General features: G+C 43.7%; 1 pseudogene; it reads left to right on the top strand.

Moving 5' to 3' along the window:
- Positions 1–1,013: 1,013 nt before the first annotated feature.
- Positions 1,014–19,314, top strand: part of LOC108799508 — a 35,562-nt pseudogene continuing 17,261 nt past the window's right edge.

Raw genomic sequence — 19,314 nt, 5'->3', positions numbered from 1 at the left:
TAGGGGCGACAGGTGCATCTACCTGGCATTGCCTGATGCATCCTGGTCTATTCCTCTGTTTCCCCTGCTGCAATAGGACACTGCAGATGAAGGGTACAGGGGAAAATTGAAAGGGGGGTTGTGATTGACTGCATTGGCAGCCAGACTGTGAGGGTAAAAAGTAGGAGAGTCCAGAAGCAAAGGAGGGTGAAGGACCCAGGACAGAGTTGCCAGCTGTGACAAGGTGACCAGTGGAGAGACTGTGCTGTGCTGCTGTGGGCAGAGCCAGTGCTGAGAGGCAAGAGAGCCACAATGCTGCTGTGGGGACCCAAGACCAGAGGGAGAGAGCTGTAGATATCAGGTTCCCACTGGACAGGGTGCTCTGCAATGAGCTGAGGGTGGCTAAGAAGAGCTATGCTGAGCTGCTGCAAAGTGTGGCACAAAGGAAAATGCTGTGTTGCGTCTGCCAACACTTGGAGCTGCTGCTGAAGACCCCATGAGGGAGAGACAGTCTGCTGCTGAGAGATCCAAGGAGGGTACAGTATGTTGCTTCATCCAACACTGTCTTGAGGGAAAAGCCAGTGTGTGGCATTGCCCCACATTGGACCTCAGAGAGATTCATCAAGATCATCAGAAGTGCTGAGAGGCACTGTGGCCCCGTGCTTGATACTGACCCTGTTGCTTGTATTGCTGTTTAAAGTTGCTGTCTGTGGAAAAATGGTCTTGTACCTTAGACTTTATTTCCAATTGGATTACAAGAGGAGATCCAGGGTCCCAAGGCTGGCAAACTGTACTTATACCCGTTGGCCAGTGGTTAGGCTGCGGTTCATTTTGCCTTTAATCAGGTTGCTTAATCAGTTGTTATCAGTTGTTTGAGTTCTATTGCTACAGAAGTACTCATCCAGCAAGGAGCAGCTCCTCCAGGGGTAGAACTACATGGATAAATCTCAAGGGTGTGTTGTTCTCAATTCAGCACATGGTAGAGGGGCATTGGGGAGGAGTGCAGCGTGCAGACTTATCATGATCAGGGTGCCATGCCGACAGTGGAGGGTGATCTGCAAGAAGCTGCTGTGGACAGTTCGAGAATACAAGATAAAACTTTGGAGATGTTTGGGGGAAATTACCACAGAATGCAGTGTGGCTGGGGGAGAAGGTTTGCAGAGAATATTGGAAGTAGCATAGACAATGGAGGATGGCTGGCAGGAAACAAAAGCATAATTTGTGGTGGTGGTGGGTAGGGGGGAAATCTGTCAGAGAATGTAGTGTGAAAAATAGGAGGTGAGCTACCAGACAATGTAGTGTGGATAGGGAAGTAGGGGGCATTGCCAGAAATCATTGTGTCACTAGAAGGGCTGCCAGAAAAAAAGCAGTGATAATAATAGGAAGAGAGAAGGCAGAGAACATAACACTAACAACGGGGAGGCTGTCAGAGAAGATACTATGGGGAGGCAAGGGAATGCTGTGCAGACAGTGGGGGAGCTGGCAAAACAAGCATACACGGAAGTCTTATATCCTATATTTGAATATGCGCTACTAGAATATCAGCAGACAAATATAACTTTCTAAAGCCCATCTCTGGGCAATATATGTGTACCCCCTTACACCCAGCCTGTTATAAGATCATAACTTTATTGCAAGTGATAAGCTGAGAGATTGCAGCAAAGGGGAATAAATGTGAAACAACATATACGTATACTCACAGACATGGATATAAAGACTAGTGTCATCTAGTGATCAGCATCTCAGTCCAGGAAGCAAATTTGATCTATTCCTGAACAAAGAAGTATATTATATATTATGAGCCAAATTCAGTAACATTACAACCAATCAAATTCCAAGTAAATTTATAGGGTTATTCACTAAATAGCCAAATAATATAGCCGTAGCTGCGGCTAATCCTTCAGCTCACTTTGGCCGCTAGAGCCCTTCGATTCAGCCGAAACAAAGGTCTGCTGTATGGATTGTTCACAATAGTCCGTACAGCAACCGAAGACAGCCGAACAGCTCAGTCGAGCTGATCGCATATGCTTCAGCTTGCCAAAGTAGACCGTTCTCCCCGTAACAATGTAAACAAATAAAGAAAAAAAAAAAACAGAGTGTGGTTCAACCCCTCCAGATTCATACCAGACCCTTTAAGTCTGATAGGAAAGTTAGAAGGGACCCTCTGTGTTAAATTTTTTTAAAAAGACATGGGGTCCCCCCCCCCCAAAAGTCATATCAGGCCCTTTAAGTCTGTTAGTAATTTTAAGGCGGGAAATCCACCCCCAAAAAACATGGGGTCCCCCTAAAATTCCCAACTAGGCCCTTAAATGCAAGCACAGGCCTGGCAGGAAAGGGGAGGGGACGAGCAGGCACCTAGATGCTGTTCCCCTCCTTGTGAATGAGTACGGGAGCCGAAGCCAGCTGATTTACAGCTGAAATCAGCAGTACTCGACTGAAGTGAATGGCCGAACGGCATTCGGCTCCCTTCACTTCAGCTGAGGTACTTACTCGGATGCCTCCGGCAGCTTAGTGAATAACCCCCCTTAGTTCCCCACATCCAATCACTATCCAAATCATGCCGCCTCCACCTTCGTAACATCTCCAAAATATGCTCCTTCCTCACCAAAGAAACCGCAAAATTACTCATCCACTCCCTTGTTATCTCTCGTCTTGCCTATTGCACCTCCCTCCTCACTGGCCTACCTCTACACAGGCTATCCCCCCTTCAGTCTATCATGGAAGCAGCTGCTAGACTCATCCACCTAACCAACCGCTCAGTGTCTGCAACCCCCCTCTGTCAATCCCTACACTGGATTATAGCCCAAAGGATAAAATTCAAAATATTAACAACCGCGTACAAAGCCATCCACAACTCTGGCCCCGGCTATATCTCCAACTTGGTCTCAAAGTATTACCCTAAGCATCCCCTCCTCTCTTCACAAGACCTCCTGCTTTCCAGCTCCATCATCAACTCCTCCCATGCTCGCCTCCAGGACTTCACTAGAGTGTCTCCCATTCTATGGAACTCTCTACCCCAACCTGTCCGTCTATCTCCCACACTGACTGCCTTTACGCGATCATTTAAGACTCATCTCTTCAGGGAAGCCTATCCCACCTCAACCTAACCACTGAACAATCACTTTCTCAAACAATCATCCCCGCGCAGCTACCTCCTCATGTATCACTTGCCCCTCCCTTTTAGATTGTAAGCCCTCACGGGCAGGGCCATCCTTACCATCTTGTCTTAAATTGTATTGTGACTGTAATGTCTTCCTTATATTGTAAAGCGCTGTGCAAACTATTGGCGCTATATAAATCCTGTATAATAATAATAATAGTTAGAGGTACATAATTACTACAGATTGGTTGCCACGGGAAACTGCACTGTACAGCATCTTTAATTAAATAAGCATGAAAGACTGCCCTACCACATTCCAACAAAAGTTAAATCAATAGTTTTGAGTGGGGGTTTTTTTTTGTCTCTCTGTTTTGTCTGAGAATACAAGTTTTAAAATAGCAACTCCCATCTGTGATAGATAAAACTTCTTTAAAAGAGGTAGTCTAATTTATTTCTGATTGCAAACTATAATGTGTTTCTCTATCAGCTTCAAGCTATGATCCAGTTATTGATTATGGTGTCACAAACCAAAATAACACTGCTTGATTTTTGGCACTACAACGTGCTTGGTGTCACTGATAATATGTGTAAATTGCAGGAGCTGGCAGGTAACATCCACTAGTAAGCCAGGTGCAAAGTCATGCAAATAAATAATGGAACAGAAAGAATGAATATGCTACAGGATCAAAGCCAAAAAAATGTATGTCCTGGGAGTAATTATTATATCAAGACTTACAGCCGTTTCAAAACCTGTTCAGCCGAAAACAAACATTATGTTATCTTACTGCTAAAGACATTTTATATCATTCAAAAATAGACTTAACAATTAATATTGCAGCAGTGCTTTACAGTTAGCAAAATATTATATTTGCCAAGGGTTATGTTAAGTAACCACGCTTCCATAATGTTTCCATACACTGGGGAAGAGTATGATTTGTTAAGTGTTGATTAGACCATTGAACACATATTCTTCTAGGGAGTATATCAACGAACCAAAGAGATAGTTGGTCATTCTAATATACATCTCAGTCATAATGCAGCATGCTAATAAATTATCTCTTCTAATCTCTTTCCTTTTTTAAAAAAGACATGCACATTTTAATAGCCAGACCTTTCCAGGCCCTGTCCCAGTCTAATGATGAATAAATAAACATCCCCTATTATTCTGTATGATCTTTTGTCCAATTACTTTTTCTTCTGTTACTTCAACACATGCATTAATGCAGTTATGGACCACAGGAGACTGGATACATCTTCAGGTAAATTAGAAGACCAATTTAACAGCATATAGCATGAAAGCATAAAGATTTAAAACATAGTAGTACATACCGACAGCCATCTCATAGCCCATGACCTGCCTTTTCAGTGTAGAATAATTAAAGCCCAGCTGAAGTCACATATATAATTCCACAAGAGTTTGGCATGTATATGTGGGAATTTGTACCCATTTAGCCAAAAGAGCATTTGTGAGATCAGGAACATGGCCTAATATTAGCATTTCAGTTAATCCCAAAGATGTTCAGTAGAACTCTGTGCAGGCCACTTGAGTTCCTCCACACCAAACTTACCAGACTTGCTCTTTATGGACCTGGCCTTGTGCACAGGGGCACAATCATGCTATGCCTACTAGCATATTAAAAGCTCCTGGAGCACCTTTTTTAATTTATTTCTGCCTTATCAACTTCAATTCTCAAACTGTTACCTGAGTGTGTCTGTTATAGCAGTTATGCAATGTATCCAAAACAACTTTATAGTCCAAAAGGCACGAGAGTTTGACGGCACTGCCAAGTGTGTTCGAAATTCTTAGGCCCCATTAACACAGGGCTCAAGGCTGTGGCTGGGAATTCCTGTGGCAGGAACCTACTGATTGTTGTGGCAGTTATTCCAGTGTGTCCATACAGATGTGGCCGCTCTGCCTGTTCAAGTGAATGACAGGCTGACAGTGGCCGCATCTGTCAGTGGCTGTTCACATGTAATCTTACATGAAATGATTACCTGTGGCTCGGGATAGATTATTGTCCCTGGCAGGGGTCTTGCCACATGAACCCTCAGCCATAACCTTAAGCCCCATGTGAAAAGGGCGAAAAAGTTCTTGTCAAACATAGCCCCTTTCTTGCTCATCACTAGTTCGCTCAGAACAAGTCTATGTGAGGATGCTTGTAATGAGAGTTATGGCCATTACTAATCTATACTGGCAAAAAGCACAAGAATTGAGAACAGGAACTATTGTATATTTCCACTAAGCACTGACATCTGTAAGATGCATTCATATACATAATGTTTTAGTAAAAAGGAACATGGGACATCTTTGCAAATCTTGTATAGCAGTACTATATACTATGCTATGCTGGTATACTAGCATTAGTGTAGCTTGGTTTACAGTTTTGGATCTCAAATATGCAAGCTAAATTTGAACAGGTTACAGTGAAGTTAATTGGTTTATTTAGTTACAATTGTTTTTTGATGTAAAAGGATATAAAATATATAAACAGGAAATAAAGTTTAACAGGTGCTAAGGTTGCAGAGTCAGTCAACTTATACTTACATTCTCTGCTGCTCTGACTGATGAGATCATCTTATGCAGGGCCCAGGAGAGGACATGGGTAACAGCTTCATTTACAAATGACAATAGTATTCTAATGATCTGTCTCAGTGTGCTAAAAGAGGTCTGGATGGGGCTTGGTGGCACAGCTTAATTGCAGAGGTGTCAAGAGTCGGTGTGGGTTCTACCGCAATAATAAAACAACTCTGCCAGTATTCTGACTCTGATTGTTGTATTAGCGATGCAGAGCAGCTGCTTGACGGCGCCAATGGGGGGACGCAGAAAGATCCGACAGGGAGGGGGGCCCATTTAAGATGTAAAACTTTTCCAATTTTTTACAAATATTGTATTTTTTAAATTTTTTATAAACTTTATTTTTTTATATTTCATTTTTATTGATTTTTATTGATTTTTTTTAATTTTTTTACTTTACTGTTGGGAGCTTCAGGGAAATACCTCTATACTGAGTGTTCCTGTTCATTGATAACATGAGGACATAGTATGTTTACTATATCCACAATCATGAATGGACAGGAGGGGATGTAGATCACTTCCCATTCATTCATAATTGAGCATATAGTAAACATACTATGTCCTCAATTATGTACAAACCTTCAGCGATCACTGATCCCTGACTGCTTGTTCCCACTCTCCTTTCTGACAGCTGTCACAGGAGGCTGAGCAAGAGGTGTGAGGAAGAGAGCTCAGCCTTCTGTGACAGCGCAGGCTGTCTCCGCCCACACACCGCTCTCCTAGAGGGGAGATGTGGGAACAGAGGGGATGTGTGGGAGAGTGGGAACTGTATTTGGAGTCCTCTATTGTTGATGTACTCGGTCTAGAATTGGGGGTGGGGGGGGAGGGGGGGGGGGGGGGGGGGGATGCACCTTCGCCTGTGTAGGCAAAAATCCTTGCACCGGCCCTGTAGCGATGTATTCCTTGCTGAGACCTCTATGCCTGGCCTGTATAAGCAGACATAATCACCGCAGACAATCCTTATCAGATAGCTGAACTCACCAAATGCCTTTTAATCCACAAGGTTCTTTATTGAATGCAGCAGGTTAAAGCAGAAACAGGATGCAGCAGATGAGTGAACAGACGATATTTGCAGGTCAAAGATGGAAATGTTTTCCCTATGCGAACATATCACATGTGGACATGATATAGACAGCCATGACGCCAGAAACGACTACTCCAAGAAGAAGGGGGACATACATCATAAATGGGAGGAAACACATAAAACGTGGTTCAATAACCAAAATGACCACAAGATGGCAGTATATTAACCAGGGATACTGATGCCAATGAACAATGACTAAGGAAATATTAACTATATAAATTCTCAATTCACCTTAATATAAATATTAACTGTGGCTATTCATTGTGTCATATTTTCATACAACTGTAACAGCACAGCCAGTATATGAAAATGTTGTACTTACTGTACAGAGGACGGGAGAGGCGGCGGGACCGGGGGTCGGCGGGAACAGAGGCCGGAGGACAGCGGGACAAGCCGGAGGACCAGAGGACGGCGGGACAAAACGGAGGACCAGACAGACGGACGGGCCAGACGGTCCAGACGGAGATCAGCGGGACTAGCAGTTCAGAGGACGTGAGGCGGTGGCACTGGAGCCCAGGGGTCAGTGGGATCGAAGGTCGGTGGGACCAAAGGATCGGGGGACCAGACGGACGGACCAGAGGGACGGTCACACACACACACACACACACACACACACACAAACAATAGGTTGGACTTGATGGACATGTGTCTTTATTCAACCTCAGATACTATGTAACTATGTACTCACTCACTCTACTATACAACTCTATTTCACGTTACTTTGTATGCCATGTTGTATTTATATATAGATATATGTATATATACAAAACTTCCTGTGCATCATAGATATTCATGTCTATATAGACTAACATTGCATGATGTTGCTTCAAGTATGCTATGTGTCTTAGCAGTATGGTTTGCAGGGTGGTATTCCCTTTGTTGCAAAAGTGGATCTTCTAATTTCAGGTTGTTCAGCTGAATTTAACATGGAATTTGACTTATCCATCGAGTTCCACATCTTGTTCTGATTTCTGTGAGGCTTCACTTTGCTCAGCTTCCTTTGCTGGTTCACTGGGCGAATTCACTTCACAACTTCCTGGGATCATTGTTTCTGGTGATGGGTTCTCATCGAAATAAACGCTGCAGCTTATTGTCATTTTGTCAGTCTTTGGGTAAAGGATTCTATTTCTTACTTTGTTCACTATAGCCCACCAGCATACCTTCTATGGCTGTGTTCTCCAACTTGGATCCCTTCTCATTTGGAATATATGTGTAAGTTTTACATCTAAACACTCTGATGTACCCTAGGCTAGGCTTCGATCCATGCCACATTTCAAATGGGGTGCTTTCAATGGCTTTTGATTGTAGTCTGTTCTGTGGTTATGTTGCAGTCATGACTGCTTCTCCCCAGTACTTTAGGTAGGTTGGCATCTGACGGCATGCATCTGGCCATTTCTGTGAAAGTGCGATTTTGTCATTTTACTACACCATAGAAGGGTCCTGATTGGTGTTGGCCGTTCAGCACAATTCATTTGCCAAAAAGAAATCCCTGACCCTTCAGGAAGATATTTAATCTTGACAGGAACTGTTCGTGACGCGGAAGCGACCATCGTCACCTATTATGCACCCATCTCCAATCAGGTCCCCTTTTTTAGACACTTGCTCTCAGTTATAGCCACACATCAACGGGGCACCCTCCTTCTGTGTGGTGACTCAAACCTAACCATTTACCCAAGCGTTGACCGCTCCACCACTGCAGCCTCCCCAGTAGACACGTCTAGAGCTTTCCGCCTGTTACTATCCCAACATGCCCTAGTGGACTACACCTTTTATTCACATCCACACAATTCATTTTCAAGGATAGATCACTTATTTACTTCCCATGCCACCCTACCATCAATCACGAGTGCAAACATCCAACCATTCTCATGGACAGACCATCAAGGCGTTATTACGCAATACATCCCTTACGGAATACATAGCCCTTAATGACACCCCAGAGGTCTCCTCTATGACACTCTGGGAAGCACATAAAACAGTCCTCAGAGGGGAATGCATCCGTGTAGCATCCTCCCTCAAAAAACAAAGACAATCCCGCTTAAAAACGCTTGAAGACGAATACAGGAAACAAACCCGAACATACACGGCACACCAAACTCAGCTTAACAAATCACTATTAGATACTGCTAGATGTAACCTAAATTTACTTCTAACCAATATAGCTGACAAAAGCTTATGCAGGACCCAACATAAGTTCAATCTCCATGGCAACAAGCAAGACTCGTTACTTGCCCACCGATTGAGGAAATTAGATTTACATAAAAAAACCACTTCGCCTACATCTGTCCGATGGGACAATATCTAGCAACCCATGCAAAATAGTCCAAGAATTTGCACATCACCTTTCAACTCTTTACCAACCCCACGAACCCTTGAACAACGATCTTCTGACCCAAACTATGGCCAACTTGTCACTACCAACCCTAACTGACACCCAACGCAGTTCCATGGACATGCCAATAACAAACCTTGAAGTACAGGTGGCCATAAAATCCCTTAAGCCAAACAAACGACCCGTCCCTGATGGCTTCACAGCAACGTATTACAAAAAATTTAGCGAACTCTTGACCCCACTGCTTACTGATGCATTAAACACCCTCAGAGTGAACGGGAGGTTCAGACAGGTACCCCTAGCGGCCACAGTGTGCATGACCAAAACCAAATTCAGATAACACCACCTGGTTGAATTTCAGACCAATATCACTTTTGAATCTTGACATCAAAATCCTAGCTAAAATCCTTGCCACCAGATTAAATGGACTGATAGGAGACCTTATCCACAGGGATCAAGTGGGCTTTATGCCGCACCGTCAAGCTGGGGACAATGTCCGCAGAACTTGTCTCCTGATAGACCTAGTGAGGAAACGTAATATTCCGTCATTGCTTCTATCACTAGACATGCATAAGGTATTCGACTCGTTGTCATGGCCCTACCTGTTTGACATGCTGCATCGCTGGGGATTCGGAAAGGAGTTTTGCACCTGGCTCTCGGCACTGTACTCACAACCAGTAGCATCCATAAAATATGAAGGATACAAATCAATGCCCTTCCAAATCTATAGAGGGACATGTCAGGGATGCCCCTTATCCCCCCTCCTATTCGCCCTTGAAATCGAACCCTTAGCTTCTATGATATGAGCACATGCTGATATCTCGTGTATCTCAGTGGCTGGACAACACCACAATTTAAAGATCCCGAACAGCAGTGAGTGAATAGCCGAATGCCGCCAAGCGGCATTCGACTCGGCTGTTTTGCTCGGTCCCTCAGAACACAAAAACAGTGAAAAAAGTTACTAAGCTAGCCGAAGGATCGGCCGAAGCTACGGCCAGATCCTTCGGCAGCTTCGTGAATAGACCCCTATGTCTTTTTGTTGACGACATCCTGCTATATATCACCAAACCGCACATATCTGTTCCTAACCTAATGTCACTCCTGGATACCTTCAGGCAGCTTTCAGGGCTGACAGTCAACCCAACTAAATCGAAAATACTAAATTTATCCTTACCTACTCACCTTAAAACACCACTAGAAGACAAATTCCCATTTCAGTGGCAACCAACCTCCCTCTCTTACTTGGGCATACACCTTACCCCTTCCCTCCCATCGCTGTATGCAGCAAATTACCCACCACTAATCACCAAACTCACTAACCTGTTAAAGGTATGGCACACCTACCCCGTCTCCTGGTTGGGGAAGATCGCCGCAGTCAAAATGACGCTACTGCCTAAGTTACTATACCCCTTTCGAGTCCTGCCAATCTCTATCCCATCCCATATCCTAAGGGGGCTCCAATACAAATTATTCACATTTATATGGTCCAATAAAAAATCACGTCTTCCCAGGACGGTTATGCATCAATCCAGATCTGCAGGAGGCTTGGGAGTCCCAAACCTCCACAAATATTTTCAAGCTGCACAAATTGCAACTATTGCTAAATACCACGCAACTTGGGAGACACCTTTGTGGATTTCCCTAGAGGCGATTGACTGCAATCCCATAGCTATTGATAACCTCATGTGGATAAGACCTAAACGCAAGATCATGCATCACTAATCCAATCACCCGACACTCCCTCAGGATATGGGACTCTGTAAAATACTCTAGTGGCCTCATTTCCCCACATCTTCCCCTAATGTCATTCATCCGTAACCCGATGTTCCTTCCGGCTATTGAGTGCCCCTCATTGTACCATAACTGGATCTCGAATAAGGTGACACTACTGAACAAACTCACCACTAGCAATGGAATTGTTCCATGCCCTGATTTACAATCTAAGTTTGATCTCCCCTCCAATGAATTATTTAGGTACCTCCAAATTGAACACTTCATCCAATCACAAATAAAATTCCCAATAGCCTCCCCGCGTATGACATCATATGAAAGAATATGCACCCAAGACCCCCACACCCCAGGCTTAATTTCACAACTATATCCCTCTTTACTGACAGGTGCGGGCCCACCTCATCAAACATATATGGATTGCTGGCACGCAGATCTCCAAACCACGATTGATGAAGACACTCGGTCCCAAATTTGGGAAAGCACGAAGACCTGCTCCAAAAATGCATTGACTCCCGAGGCTAATTACAAAGTGCTTCTCCGATGGTACATAGTGCCCACACAGGCTGTACCGGAAAGTGATGGCCTCTGCACCAGGGGATGTGGTGACAGCGGTACGTATTTCCACATGTTGTGGTCATGCCCGGTTGAAGCCACCTTTTGGCGGAAGGTTTTCAAGATTATCTCTGTCACACTAAACAAACATATCTCACCTATGCCACAGGAAGCCCTCCTTAATGTTCGACTGATAGGTATTACTACCTTACAATTTAAACTAATGCTGCAAATATTGTCTGCGGCCAAACGCACTATAGCTGGAGCCTGGCTGACGAAATCGCTAAATATATCAGAAATGAAAAATAAAGTGCACTGGGCGTTCTACAATGAACAACTATCGGCCCGTATACTGGACTGCATGCCCAAATTCGAAAAACTGTGGGATCCATGGGTCACACATTTCCTACCCCCGTCGTTCGATCGACTACTACTGTCGCTTTGATATGGGTCTCATCAAACTGATCCCAACCAACTGGGACAACAGTGGGGAAACTTGCTGGCAGCGCTCACCCTATACCCCCCCCCTCCTTCTCTCTCTCTACTGTCCTTACCTTCAAACACAGAACTACTGATCCCATCTAAGGATCCAGGCGATTTAGATGACTTCACATACTTACCTGATAGATATTTCATACTGTGCTATTTTTATGTTCGTCTATTTCACGGCCAACTCGAGACTGTTCACATTATGAAGATGTTCCATATGTTTATATGTCATCACTATACATGTATGTAACCAAATATGCACTGATGTGATGATGTTTTATTGTGGAAAAAAAACTTTTGGAAAAACAATAAAATCTTTTGAAAAGTAAAAAGAAAATAGAAAACATATCAAATGTTTAAACTAAAAAAAATGTACCATTTTAATAAAAAAATAAGGTAATATTGAATTTGATGGCAGCAAAATGTCTCACAAAAGTTGGATCAGGGCCAAGTTTACCACAGGGCCATGGTCTCCGCTTCTTTTAACAACACTCTGTAAACATCTGGGAACTGAGGAGACCAGTTGCTGGCGTTTTGGGAGAGGAATGTTGTTCAATTCTTACGTGATATAAGATTCTAACTGCTCAACATTCCTGGGTCTTCCTTGTTGTATTTTCATTTCGACATGCGCCAAATATTATATATACATCTTTCAGCATGGGTGCCTTTCCAGATGTGCAAGCTGCCCATTCCATAGGCACTAATGCACCCCCATACCATCAGAGATGCAGGCTTTTGAACTGAACACTGATAACAAGCTGGTAGGTCCCTCTCCTCTTTAGTGCGGAGGACGCTGGACCCATGGGCACCAAAGAGAATGTCAAATTTCCACCATTTTGAATGAGCTTTGGCCCAGAGAAGATGGCGACTTTCTGGATCATGTTCAGATATGGCTTCTTCTTTGCATGATAGATTTTTCACTTGCATTTGTGGATGGCATATCGAATTGTGTTCACAGACAGTGATTTTTGGAAGTATTACTGAGCCCATGCAGTGGTGTGCATTACAGAATCATGCCAGTTTTTAATGCAGTGCAGTCTGACGGCCCGTAGATCATGGGCATCTAGTATTGCATTTCGGCTTTGTCCCTTGCGCACAGAGATTTCTCTAGATTCTTGGAATCTTTTGATACTATGTACTGTAGATGATGATATATATAACTCTTTGTAGTTTTACATTAAGCAACATTATTCTGGAATTGTTCGACAATTTTTAGACGCAGCTTTTCACAGATTTGTGAACCTGTACCCATCTTTACTTCTGAGACACTCTGACTCTTTAAGATGATCTTTTTATACTCAAATCATCTTACTAACCTGTTGCCAGCTAACTTAATAAGTTGCAAAATGTTCTTCCAGCTCTTCCTTGTTAGTACCACTTTCTTTGCCAGCTTTTTGTTACCCTGTCCCAACTTGTTTGAGATGGGTTGCTGCCATCAGTTTCAAAATTAGCTAATTTGTTTCTTAAAATGGTAAATTTTCTCAGTTTAAACAATCTATATGTTTTTCTCTTGTGAATAAAATATGGGTTTATGAGATTTGCAAATGATTGCATTCTGTTTTCACAGAATTTTCACTTTTTACACAGCATCCCAACTTTTTTGGAATTTGGGTTGTATGTCCAGACAAGTAGACTCTCTCAGAAGATTGAACAAGCAGATTAAAAAATGTGTGGCCAGCTTTAAAATCTGTCCAGGCCTAACATATGCTCTAATGCAGGGGTGCCCATTAGGTAGATCGTGATCTACCAGTAGCTCTCAAAGCTGATGCTGGTAGATCACGAAGGGTGTGAATGGCTGCCCCTTTATTCCATTTTGGTATTATTCCTCTGTGCACACATGATTACCTATTAGCCTGAGTCTGCTGAGCCAAGCTCCCTGACACCTTCCTGGTGGATTCTGGTGGTGAAGTGCTATGTATTACATGAAAGAATATTATTTTACACAGCCTGTTGCACTTCACTGTTTGCAAAATACAACAAGGTGAGCCAGGAGAGGGAGCGGGGAGAGACAGACAGGCGAGAGCAAGCAGAGACAGCCAGGAAAGAGAGAGAGGAGAGACAGCCAGGGGAGAGAGCAAGGAGAGACAGCCAGGAAAAAAAACGAGGAATGACGGCCAGGAAAGAGAGAGAGGAGAGACAGCCAGGAGGATGAGCAAGGAGAGACAGCCAGGAGAGAGAGAGCGGGGGAAGTTTTTTTTTTTCATTGGTATATCTCATGTAGCTCGTTATTTGAAAAGTAGATCTTAACACAAAAAATTGTGGGCACCCCTGCTCTAATGTATACTATCAAGGCATCATACAGCCTTGTCCAATGTGTTACTGCATTATACCTTCGGCGAGCCCACATACCCATATACTTTACCTACCATAAATTTCTGTACAGTTGTAACTAAACTCAGTAGAGTGCACAGTCAAATTGTAATGTTTATTACCAATTATTTTGGCCTTTACCAGAAAATGTAAATTCAGATGAACTCAATGTCACTATTCTTAATGCTCTAATCAAAGAATGCATATATGTTTGCTATTCAAATGTATGTGAATAATTGCTTTATTCATGCTGTTCTTTCTTGTGAAAAAAACATAGGTAGCACAACAAAAAGTCAAAGCCACATGTTCTCTAAACATTAAACAATCAAACAAACAAACAACTGATAAATGCATATTTTGTCCAGAATACCACAAATTTATTATGCTTATTACAGGTTAATCTAATGATAAGCAACATAATATTTGTGAAAGGACTTCACAAAGTTTTTACAATGAAATGAAATATCCATTTCAGCTCTGTAGATTATGGTGAACTTTATGATGCCAGTTCGGGGAGCTTCCTGGGTACAGCACTCTTGCCTTTGCTGTTTTAAAGTATTATACTACTATATACAACAAAATAAAATATGAATACTAAATACAGTATACGATACATACAGGAGCAAACTAATGGGCCTGAAACCCTCCACAATCAACTGGAACTTCAATGGCAAGGCACCTACACACATAGGACAAGTCCCTGCCATAAACAAACAAATACTACCACCCCTGAACAACATGGATTTCACCCTTCTAGACCCGGTGTATACATCCAACTTACTGGACAAATGCACTGGCATCTTCCAACAACCAAAGCTCTAGACTCCACAGTTGCATTCCAATTTGAAGCAAGCCTTTTGCAAACTACATCCCCCATCTATATACTATCTATGAGTTAACCAGGCTATGTCTTAAGGTGCCCATACACCTGCCGATTAACGTACGATAATCATGGGAAATCCGGCGATCGTACGATAATCAGCAGGTGTATGGAAGGCGTGTGATCGTTTCTACTGTACGGTCACACGTCTTTTGTCTTACGAACAGGCTCGAAAACCCGTTGAGAATCGTACGATTGTCGGCGGGTTTGTGGCCTGCTCGTAAGACAAATGCCGCACGGGCCGGAGTGCGCAAGCGCACACTGCCTGTTCAGCATTGCAGTCATCGGAAGCCGGCCACTCAGGGGGGTGGGCTTGCGATGATCGCAAGTATGATCTGCCTGTCCAAGATGGGCAGATCGTTATATAATTACAACCATGGTTGTAAGGTGTATGGGCACCTTTAGCCTTTACTCTTAATATATTCCAAAAAACTCCATACTGGCTTCCCTGCCTCAACAAATGCAATTTGGTGGATGGGTTGTATGAAACATACATAGAATGGGCATATTTTGTGGTTAATGTTGCTTTAAAATATTTGTGTGGTCTTAGTAACATCAAGATGTCTGGTCTGGAGTAATGTTTATAGGCATCGAAGGTTAAAATATAACATTACGTTTTGTGGTGTAACCATCCGATCATAGCAGTTCAGAGTCAACACAAAAAGGCTAACCACAATGTTTTTGATTGCCCACAAAATTTCCATCTGAAACCTGTCCTTTTTCTTCCCAGGATATAAACAAACATTTATTTAAACCTGAACAATACTTACATGTATGTCATTTAAAAAAAACAAAACTACTGGATGTCCATGTAAAGTTATTTTACTTAAACTTTGTCCATTTCATGAATAACCAGGGCCGCCTTCAGGGGGGTACGGCCAGTACCATTGTAAGGTTCCCCAGCGGCCAAGGGGGCCCGGGTTCCAAGCATCGAAGGTTAAAATATAACATTACGTTTTGTGGTGTAACCATCCGATCATAGCAGTTCAGAGTCAACACAAAAAGGCTAACCACAATGTTTTTGATTGCCCACAAAATTTCCATCTGAAACCTGTCCTTTTTCTTCCCAGGATATAAACAAACATTTATTTAAACCTGAACAATACTTACATGTATGTCATTTAAAAAAAACAAAACTACTGGATGTCCATGTAAAGTTATTTTACTTAAACTTTGTCACTTTCATAAATAACCAGGGCCGCCGTCAGGGGGGGTACGGCCAGTACCATTGTAAGGGGCCCCAGCGGCCAAGGGGGCCCGGGTTCCAAGCTATAATTTTCCCTAAAATTATATGAATGGTACCATTTGCCTGGTCCTGGGCCCCCCTGCGCTGTTGGTACCCTCCTCAGAAGTTCTTACAGGGGGCGGAGCTAACTTTCCCCGGGCAGAAGCGCTGGAGATGGTGGCAGAAGAGGAGCATGTCTGCTGCCGCCTGCCTGGAGGGAACAGGTTAAGTGTTTCCCTGCAGACAGAGGCCCCAGGGATGGTGGGGGTTGTGATAGAGACTTGGGGGAGAGAAAGAGTGAGAGAGACAGATCGACCGATGCTGAGAGCTTCTTAGCATTGTCGGTCGGTCTCTCTCATGCTTCCCTCCCTCCTCTCAGCATGGTCGGTCTGTGTCTCACTCTTTCCCCCCTCCTCCTCCCCTCAGAGAAGGGAGGGAGAGTGAGAGAGACCGACGGACACTGAGAGGAGGGGGGGGTGAGCAACGGACAGTAATGATGGAGTTACGTGCATGCCTACCTGACAGACCCTTCCCCCCTTCCTCAATCACATGTTTTATTCATGACCTAAACTTCAAATATGCACATTTTAATACAGAATGCACATTGAGGACATTGGAGTATAAGGAGCTGAATACAAAGTGACCCCAGTACCACATTAGAGGGGACACAACCTTCTATAGTAATAATAAAGTGCAGGTGCAAACACTGGGATCTGTGTAAAGGTGTCCATACACCTTACAACCATCGTGCAATGGTTGTAAGGTGATTAACATTTTGTACAACCTGCCCATCATGGAGAGGCAGATCGTACTAGCCTGTCGAGGTGAGGTCTTGCAGATGATTGCAATGGTGAGTGGCAGTGTGCACTTGCGTAGCTCGGGTCGTGCGGCTTTCGTCTTGCGATCGTGCTACCAACCCGCTGAAAATCATAGATTTTCTGCGGGTTTTCTAGCGCGCTTGTTACGAAAATCGTGCGACCGTACAGTAAATGCGGTCGCACATTGCCCATACACCTTACGATTATCGTAAAATCGCAGGATCACCCGCGATTATATGGGCAGCATAAGAACATAATGAGAAAGCACTGAGAAGATCGGGAGGGGGGAGATTGAGGGGCCTAGAACCTGTGTGCTGAAATTTTTTTACATTAGCGAAATGGATTATAACAGGGAATATTACAATGCAATGCAGGGGTGTGGAATTCCTATCGTTCGGCGGGCAGTCCTGGGCGCCGGGCGAGTAGTTTTTTTTTCTACATTGAGGGCCAGTTCACACCACAAAGGCTGCGTTCCAGGTGTGTTCGGCCTCTGGAACGCACTGGAATGCAAGCTGGCCGGCTCCCTGCATTTAGGGGTGGGAGGGGGCGTGGCGGTGCATTGAAATCAATGGCACTGCAGTCACGCCTGCAGTGCGATCGCCCGAAAACGCAGGCACACTAGTGCCTGCGTTCCGGTCTAGTGCGATCTGCAAAAATACTGCAAGCACTATTTTTGCTGATCGCACTGGACTGGAATGCAAGCACTAATATGCCTGCGTTCCGGGTGTGGGCGATTGTACTGCGGGCAAGGGGCGTGGCTGCAGTGCCATTCAATGCACCGCCATGCCTACTCCCACCCCTGAATGCAGGGAGCCAGCCAGCTTGTGTTCCAGAGGTTGAACGCCCTGGAACACAGCCTTTGTGTTGTGAATCGGCCCTTAACCTGGCTTCGGGCAGGCAGCAAGGCTAAATGTAAAGTGGGAGCCATTTTATACAGGTGATCTTGAGTGGCCGCTCCCTCTAATGTCGCCCCCTGCCCTCTGGCTCCCTTTCTGTCGTGCTCTTTGGGGTCCCCCGCTCTTCTGGAGGACCCGGGATCACGGCAAACTAGATCAGGATGTGGAGCAGAGTAGAGAACGTCCGTTTTCTGCTCTGCTCTGCTCCGTGTGAGCAGGGACACACGAATGCTGTACTCATAGGCTCCTGTCACAGGAGAACAAGCACTGTGCTGTGCTAGAATTCCTGTGTTGGAGGTGACGGGGTCAATAAAGAGAACCTGTCACTGTCAAATGCTATCACACAGGGGCTCCTGTGTAATATCAGTGAAGTCAAGTGAAAAAAAATTGTCATAAAAATAAATAACAATTAAAACTGTAAATACATAAAAATGCAAAAAATAATCATTAAAAATGGGAATAAAAATGTAAAAAATAAAAAGGTGATAAAGTAAAAAAATAATAATAAATGAAAGTTAAAAATTTTACAAAGTAAAAAAATAATAAAGTAAATACATTTTTTTAAAACCAAAATCCCTGCCCCCATCATCTACATTCGAATAAACACATGCACGGGGCATTGTGTGTGTGAGCGGAGTGGGCGATCCGTGACCTTGCAGCAATTGGGGGGGGGAGGTCCTAAAGCTGTGTAGGGGGCCCTGATGGCTGCCCTGTAAATAACTATGCAAATAGTATGCATTCAATATACATGAAGTGGATTACCCACTTCAGGACTTTTTTTTTACCTCTTAAGGTGCCCATACACCTTACAATTTATCTGCAGATTTTCTGTCGTCAGATGGAAAAGGTGCAACAGATTACTCCATCCACACAGTTAAGTGTAGATGGAGGAATCTGTTGCACCTTTTCCATCTAACGACAGAAAATCTTCAGATAAATTGTAAGGTGTATGGCCAGCTTAATAAACACATTTTGCTAGGTGTAGGTCCTTGCTGACAGCTTCATCTTTCTCTAAAGTAAATCTGTCAGGATATAAATGTGTGAGGTGCGTCTGTTGGCTTATATCTAAAAAGTGAAAGTTCTAGGGTTATTGCCCTTATCCTTACTTCACTACTTGATGGGTCATTGACTCAAACCATTTATTTAGGTCCTTATTCTCAACCTCACTGCCTGTTCTACATAGGGAGAAAAGGATAAACAGCCCTACAGATTCTAGGGATTAGTCTGCAGCTGTGTACCTATTTTAGTGCTTCTAATGCTGGGCACACACCTTACAACCATCGCAAGACTTTTGTCGTCGTGTGACCTTACAGTAGCAGAGGTCGCACGCCTTCCACACACCT

This window comes from Nanorana parkeri, unplaced genomic scaffold (genome assembly GCF_000935625.1).
Source record: "Nanorana parkeri isolate BGI_ZX_2015 unplaced genomic scaffold, ASM93562v1 scaffold1745, whole genome shotgun sequence".
Taxonomy (NCBI): domain Eukaryota; kingdom Metazoa; phylum Chordata; class Amphibia; order Anura; family Dicroglossidae; genus Nanorana; species Nanorana parkeri.
This window is presented reverse-complemented; position numbering and strand designations above follow the sequence as displayed.